The following is an 8802-nucleotide window of genomic DNA, read 5'->3' as shown; positions in this document are numbered from 1 at the left end:
GATTTTAAATCATTGAATATCGTATTAAAGGAATAAATATCTTCAAGAATATATTTAGCATCCACATGTCAGATATTATTCAATTTTTATGTTAAACGATGCAGTTTCTTCATCAGACCCTAAAACATTTATTTCAATTTAATAATTCCGAATTATAGTACGTATAAATATTTCAATTGATATATGTATGTATATAGTGAGTATTTATGATGTTGACGCGGCAACGTTTTATACGACACAAAAATGTTACGGCGGCTGTGTTAAATAATATTCACGTAACCGCTGCGGCGGTATTATGCGATATTGGCGATTATCTACATATTATATAATACACACAAAAATTAAACAATAATTAGAACAGTAATTATGTGTGTGTGTGTGTGCGACCAGCTTATCTTATTATATTTATGTTGACACAGTTTCTTCATTGGACCCTATTACTTCTGTTTGAAATTTTAATCACTGCCAACTGGATAACCTGTATACAGTAATAACGGAATTCTTTGTAGTACATTACCATTTACGTCAATAATAGCAGCAAAAATGAAAGTGAATCAACAAAAGAAGTATATAAGTCTTCCAAATAAAATCATTGAGTATCGTATTATGAAGGAATAAATATCATCAGGAATATATTTAGCGTCCATGTCATATATTATTGAATTCTTTATGTAAAACGATACAGTTTATACAGTCGTATTATGTAGTATTATATAATTTTATGTATAAATTGAGTATGTATGTAATAAAAAAAAAAAATAAAAACATTTTTTTAAAAACATGCTTTTCTAAATTCTACTTAATACATGAACTAAAAAGTTGAAAATAAACTTACTTTTAAAACAATTTCTTAATGAAACTTCAAGGTTATCAAGATATTACTAAAAGTGTATCTAAAATGTATTTGTTGCAAAATTTTTAAAACTTGTGAATTACAAAAAACGAAAAGCACTTATGATAACTCCTATGTAAAGTCACTCTACAACTGAATCATTAGATAAACTTGGTTTATAAAAAATTATAATAAATAATAATTTTAAAAAAGTATTTTAAAAATTATTGATCATACTTCCAATTTTGTAAGAGATATTCTTGACTCATAGGAGCCCCATGCTTTTCGTTTTTTGTAATTCACAAGTTTTAAAAATTTTGCAACAAATACATTTTAGATACACTTTTAGTAATATCTTGATAAACTTGAAGTTTCATTAAGAAATTGTTTTAAAAGTAAGTTTATTTTCAACTTTTTAGTTCATGTATTAAGTAGAATTAAGAAAAGCATGTTTTTAAAAAATTTATTTTTTATTTATTTATTTTTTCTACTTTTTAGTGATAACAATAAATTAGAAACAAAGGAATTTTTGAAAGCATAATTTTTTTTATTTACGGTACATTCTAATATGCATAGTATAAATTTGTATAAATTAGCTTATTAAAATTTTTTTTTTCATAGTAAGTAAGTATGTAAGACTATATTAAAATTATTTAATTTTTCTCATTCTTTCCATTTCCGTAGCCTGATCTTATTTTGAATAGAGTATAGAATAATATAGAAGCGACACTCCCCCCCCCACTTAACCTTTTTTTTTTTACCAAGTCTAACTTAGCGGGTATTTCACTTAGAGACCCCGGACCGAGGGGCATCTCAGTTTTTAAGGACCCAGATGAATTTCCAGCATTAGGGAACCTAAGCCCCCACCCCAAACTCGCAAGATTTGATGACAACAGAAATGAAACATTGTGAGTTAAAGAAAAGCATGTAATAATATTGAATTTTTCATGATAAACCATACAGTTTCATAATCAGACCCTATAACATTCATTTCATATGTAAATCATTCTGAAATATTTTACGTATAAATATTTCAATTGATATATGTATGAATATAGTTAGTATTTATATTATTTATAATTGCATAGGATTTGTCAAAAGACGTAGTTTTTTCATCGTACCCTCAGTGGCGTATTTAGGGGGGGGGGCGAGAGGGGGCAATCGCCCCGGGCATCAAATTTCAAGGGGCATCAATTTTTTATTTAAAAAAGCTAATAATAATAGTGTTACATGATAAGTTATTTGTGCTTACCTACTCCCTCAATTATTATAAAGATAATGGTGATAAATTATCACCATTATCTTTATAATAGATAATGGTTAGGTCGAGACGGTTTTATCACTGATAATACTCGACCGTCTCGACCAAACACGCGGAATTTCAGAAATACAAATTGGTTATTTATAAAACACGATAGCGGTTGTATAGTATAATAGTATGTATTATAAAGTTGTATGACTTATATGTATAGTTGTAGCGATGACTTGATCTGTGATGTATATTGTACATATCAGGAAATTATTCGATGGGAAATTCAGAGACACCCCGGAACCCGTCAGTCATCAGTCGTCAATAATACCAATTTTTACATCGTCGGCGGGCGGCGTATATGTACTAACTATTATGGCAAATATTAATTACGATGCGTTTGCTTTGACTAGTACGTCCGTGCTTCGTGATACTGTTTAATAAAGCGTTCCTTTATACTAAAGTCTACATTTTTTTTATTCTTTTGGGCTTTGGCATTCACAATATTCTGTGCAATCACTGCAATCTACTTAACATTTATATACGGTATGTATTTTTAAATTATTTTGTTCTTGTCAATATAAAATGTGTTATTGGCAATATAATATGTAAAATATAATTATTAAATGCTTAATGCTTCTTGCTTTTAATTTCGTTAAATTGCTTATGGTATTCAGATGGTTAAAACCTGCAGTAGAACGCAGCCTAGTGGTTCTAGTAATCGCAAGAAAGCAAAAAATAAAAAAATTGAAATTGCAAATATTATGGCAAAAGTTCCTAGCATAAACACTTATTTTAAGGCTAATAATGAAGTTATAATAAGTTATAATGAAGTCATTGAAGATTTTGCTGCCCAAAAATCTCATCGTAAAATATAAATGTTAATGTTTCTTTTGTTTAATTAAATGTTTCAATGTATGTTATTATGCTTCATATTATATCATGTTCTAAACTTCTATGTCTGATAATGTTGTTATTCTTTAATGATCATAAAACAAAGGTAAATAAATGTTAAAATTTTGGAGGCAACTAATTATATGTTCCCAGGGCATCAAATCTCTAAATACGCCACTGCGTACCCTATTACTTCTGTTATGAATTTAAATCACTACCAACTGGATAACATGTATACAGTTATAACGGAATTCTTAGTAGTACATTACAATTTACGTCAATAACAACAGCAGAAACGTAAGTGAACCAACAAAAGAACTATATAAATCTTTTCGAATTTAAATCATTGAATATTGTATCATGTAGATATATTTCTTCATGTATATATTGGGTATCTATGGAATATAATATTGAATTTTTATGTTACACGATACAGTCCCTTTATAAGACCCCTAAACATTCATTTCTTATTTAAATAATTCCGAATTATAGGAACGTACAAATATTTAAAAAGATATAAGTTTGTATATAGTGAGTATTTATGTTTTGTATAATTGTATATATATACGGAAAAAAATATGTGGTTGATGTTACTATCATTATAATTATTAATTATTCCAACTATATTTTATAGTTATATATAGGACAGCTATAATATTAGTTGATAATACTATATTATTATAGTTATCGTATTATAGCAATGATAACTATAATATAGTAGTGACAACTAAAACAATATAAAATTATAGTTAAAATATTAACCATCGTGAATAGTAGAATTAACCATTTATTATAGTTGAAATTACTATTTTTATGGTTAAAACGTATTTTTGTAATTTTTTAATCACTATATGAATAACTTATGAGAAACTTAGTATTACATTTTCAAGTATTTTGATAGGGCCAAAAAAATTTTATCAACACTTCAAAAAAATTTTTTCAGAAAAATTGAAAATTTCAGTCGTCTATAAATACTTCAAAAAAGTCAAAATATTTTGAAAATTAAATCATGTAAAGAAAATGCCAATATTAATAACTGGTAAAATTTTCAAGTATCTACGACTTATACTTTTTGAATAATAACAAATGTTTAAAATCGTTTGAGGATATATCGTTATCGTTACGCTATTTCGAAAAAATTTAAAATTCAAACGCACTTAAAACTTTTCCTATAACGACGCTTCGAGTTTTCTCTATAGATATTTGAAGGAAAACTTAGTGTTATATTTTTAATCCTTAGTTATAAACAGAAAAAATGTTATGATTTTTAAACTTTAAAATTACTTGCAAATTTTCGCGTTTTCGACATATTTCGTAAAAATTTGAACTATAAACGCTTATAAAAAAAAATTGTGACTAACGATTTTTTATTTTTTTTTAGCTACAATAAGAACAACTTATAAGGAACCTTGTATTAAATTTTCAAGTTTTTTTGGTCGTCCAACATTTTTTTACCGACACTTCAAAAAAAATTCTCAAATAAATCGAAAATTTCAGTGGTCTAGCCTAACTCAAAAAAAGTAAAAGCTTTTTGAAAATTAAACTGTATATATATAACACAAACATAAACATTTGGTGAATATTTCAAGTATTTACAGTGATTAGTTTTTGAATTACAACCATAAAAAAAAATCAATTTGGTCGAAAACTGGTTTTGCGTAAAAATTCCAGTTTTTCTGTCATTTTTTTTTTTTTGTTTTTCTCGATTTTTTTGAAAACAGTTGGAAAATGTTTACTTTTGACCTCTATAATGCACCAATGATCTTCAATTTTACATCGGAAACCACCCCCAAAGTTTTAAATCGAAGCATTATTTCGACTAGTTATGCTGTACACAGACACAAAAAAAAAACACACATCATTGTAAAATCAATACATTCATCACTTCGTTCAGAATCTAAAATATATTATTAATATTTTTTTGAGTTATAAGAATATAGTATAATATTATAATGATAATAATTAAATAATGTCAAAAAAATAATAATAATAAATAGGTATATAATATAATATATATTATATAAATAAGATACATATGTATTATGTAATGATAATTACTCGGGCCGCAACTAACCTATAGGTACTCAAAATGTTATCGGATCGGAATTCACCGGAAACGAAAGGTCGGGCCGCAACTCACCCTCAGCCCTAATATTATACCCATTACCTGTAGTGACCATTTTTATGTAATATGATGAAAAATTAAATGAATTTTGACATAAAATTTCAATACGATAAAAAATGTCAATGTCTCTTCGTTGAGAAATGGCAGCAACAGGCGGTGATTGTTGGTTGTGGATAAAAATAATGCACCCTTAATCCCTAAAAAAAATCTCGCCCGGACTCCTCTCGCTCTTGATAATAATTCTATTGTTGTAACACACAGTTGCGTTACCATGACAATATTTATAAGCTATAATTACAACCTCGATAAAAACATATGTCTGTATCAAATATTTGTTTTATGTTAAAGAGACTATAAACTATTACATATATTTTGCTTTGTAGGAAATAATATTTATTTTATAGTATACAAGTTTATCAGGATACTAAAATATTGTAATATATACAAATTCGAATTGATTCATTCTAACTCATAATTAATTTGTTAATATAATATGTATACCTATTTCATATACCAATTAGGTATATAATATCTTTATTAACAGTTTAGTTCAATTCAGGGTGACCAATGCAAATTCCTTTCCGTCCTTACGGCCATAATAAATTATTTTATTAAAATATTTCCAATCAGAATACTATAGAATTCTTAACTACAGGTAAGGTACTTAAAAATATAAAAATACCTATATAATAAGTGCATAATAACTTGCATAATAAAAAATAGATAATTTTTACAGACTCTATGAGCACTCCAGCTAGCATTTATATTAGCTATATTAATAACGATAATGACATTGTTTTTTTATTTTTCTTATATGAATTATATTCCGAGAGGTTATTGGGTGATTCACACTTTGACATTTTACAATATACACTCGTTAGTCGTTTGTACCGACTCATCTATCAAAATATTAAGGTGCAGGTGGCTGTGAAATTATGATATCACTCGTATTTATCCCGTCAAAACAGTTTTTATCATGTACCTTATTATAATATTTTATACAAAAAACAAAAAAAATATAATCTTATGTATTGTCCTTTATGTATTAAATAGGTAGTAAATTTCTATGATAATGATAGTATATTCTATGATAGTAGATACTATGATTATTTAATATGTGTATATTTTTAATCTTTTCTGATAAAAATACCTAACTTTTCATTTTGTTGATAAAAATTATAGATTTGAAAACTAATTATTACTAGGTATAGTATATTTTTATAAATAATTAAGAACATTTTAAGAGCTTATTTAATGATTGATCTATATTTTTCTAACTTTTTCTGATACAAATACCCACTTAACTTTTAATTTTGTTGAGAAAATTATAGATTTTAAAACAAATTATTATTATGGAAAATGTATACAACAAATAAAGAACAGATTAGGAAGTCTCTTAATCCTGCTCACATCGCTTTGAAATTAATAATAGTATGGTAGTTGTTAACAGAACTACCAACATTGTTTACTCAAAACAGTCAAAACCTCAAATTAATGATAATATTGTACTATTTTTAAATGGTAAAATGGTAAATTTTTAAAAAACACACATCATTGTAAAATCAATACATTCATCACTTCGTTCAGAATCTAAAATTTCACTTAAGTCTTGCAACGAAATAGAATCCGCAGCTCAAAATTTAGTCAGCTCAATCCAATCAGCGGTCTATGAGTGTTCCTATCCTCCTAAACCAAATTGTCACCCTAAATCCAAACACAACGATTATCTTTTACCCCCTATATAAAAGCTTTAATTGCTGAAAAACGCAGGGCACGCTCCCGATGGCAAAGATATAGACTACCTTCCGACAAATCAATCCTCAATAATATGTCAAATACCATCAAAAAATTAATCCAAATATATAAAAACGATCTTTTTGACAAAATATTTAAACTTCAAAATACGCATGATGGATCTTTATGGAATACCACGAAAAGCTTGCTCAAATTAAAAAAATTCTCTAGTCCTATTAAAAAAGCCGACGGTTCGCTTGCATGTTCAGATCTTGAGAAAGCAAATCTTTTTGGGGAACATCTCTCAAATATTTTCACACCTCACCAAAACATTATTCCTAATACCGCTCATCTAGATAAAATACATAAATTTATTGATGCCCCATTACCTATGTCTCGTCCCATCAATCCATGTTTCTCCGAATGAAATTTCTAATATTATACAAAGGTTAAAGCCCAACAATTCCCCTGGGCATGACTTGATAACGAATAAAATCCTAAAACACCTCCCCAAAAAAACAATTGTCTTGCTTACATATATATTCAACTCTATGTTAAGATTGTCTTATTTTCCTACCATCTGGAAACTATCCATCATAATTCTCATACCCAAACCAGGTAAACCCCCTAATGTACCAACTTCATATAGACCCATAAGCCTACTTCCAACTTTAGGTAAATTATTTGATAAAGTCGTTTTGAAAAGGCTAAGACCAATCACAGAATCACAAAAAATAATACCCAATGCTCAATTCGGATTTCGTGCGAAACATTCCACAATTCAACAAGTTCCTAGGCTAGTTGACACAATTTCTTCCTCTTTTGAGAATAAAAAATACTGCCCAGGAATATCCCTTGACGTGGCGCAAGCCTTTGATAGGGCCTGGCACACTGGTCTGCTTTATAAAATTAAACAATTCCTTCCCGCGCCACTATACCTATTAATTCGATCTTACCTCGAACATCGTACCTTCAAAGTTCGTCACGGTAATTCTCTTTTTTCTCTTTTTCCAATTTAAGCTGAAGTCCCTCAAGGTAGCGATCTTTCTCTTGACCTATACATCATCTTCACATCAGATATCTCCACAACTCAAAACACGCTCTTAGCCACCTACGCCGATGATACCTCCATCTTATCCCCAAATAAAAGCTCAGAAGAAGCATTCAATGATCTTCAACTCCACCTTGACCTTATTGATAAATGGTCCTCCGACTGGAAAATTAAAATTAATGCCGATAAATCCGTTCTTGTCTCTTTTACCCTCAATAAAAAAAATACACCTATTATCTTATTTCAGGGAATTCCCATCCCCTCCTTGGCTCAAGTAAAATACCTAGGAATAGTTTTGGACAAAAGACTAACTTGGGGTCCTCACCTTAAATCCAAAAGAAAGTCTCTCAATTCAAGATCTCACTTACTACGTCCTATGTTAAAATCCAAACTCCCAATCCATAATAAAATAAAAATTTACAAATCATTGTTAAGACCAATCTGGTCTTATGGAGCCCAAATATGGGGTTGTGCAAAACCAACCCAAATTAAAACAATCGAAGAATTTCAGTCCATTTCCCTCCGCACAATAACGTCAGCTCCTTGGTTTGTTTCTAACCACACCCTCCATAAAGACTTAAACATTGAAACAGCTGAGAACTTAACTACAAAAAGTTTCATTCCAAATTACTTCATAATCCAAATCTTCTGATCTCGTCGCCTCAAAAGACGTTGGTGTCGCGACCTCCTAAACTGAAACACAACTCCATGTCCTAAACGTCTCAATCAAAAGGGTTCTATCACTGGATAGCTTCCCTTCTCATGTATCCAAAGTCACTATTATAATAATTGTAAACATATTTGCTTATTGTATTTTAGTATGCACAGATTGTAAATGTTATTTTGTTAATAAAAAAAATAAAAAAATAAAATAAACAATTAAACACAGTAAATATACAACTGCCAGTACAATGGTA

This window comes from Diuraphis noxia, unplaced genomic scaffold (genome assembly GCF_037042655.1).
Source record: "Diuraphis noxia isolate RWA-SAM2 unplaced genomic scaffold, SU_Dnox_SAM2 contig0003, whole genome shotgun sequence".
Classification (NCBI taxonomy): domain Eukaryota; kingdom Metazoa; phylum Arthropoda; class Insecta; order Hemiptera; family Aphididae; genus Diuraphis; species Diuraphis noxia.
The sequence above is the reverse complement of the archived record's forward strand: the minus strand, read 5'-3'. Positions refer to the sequence as shown.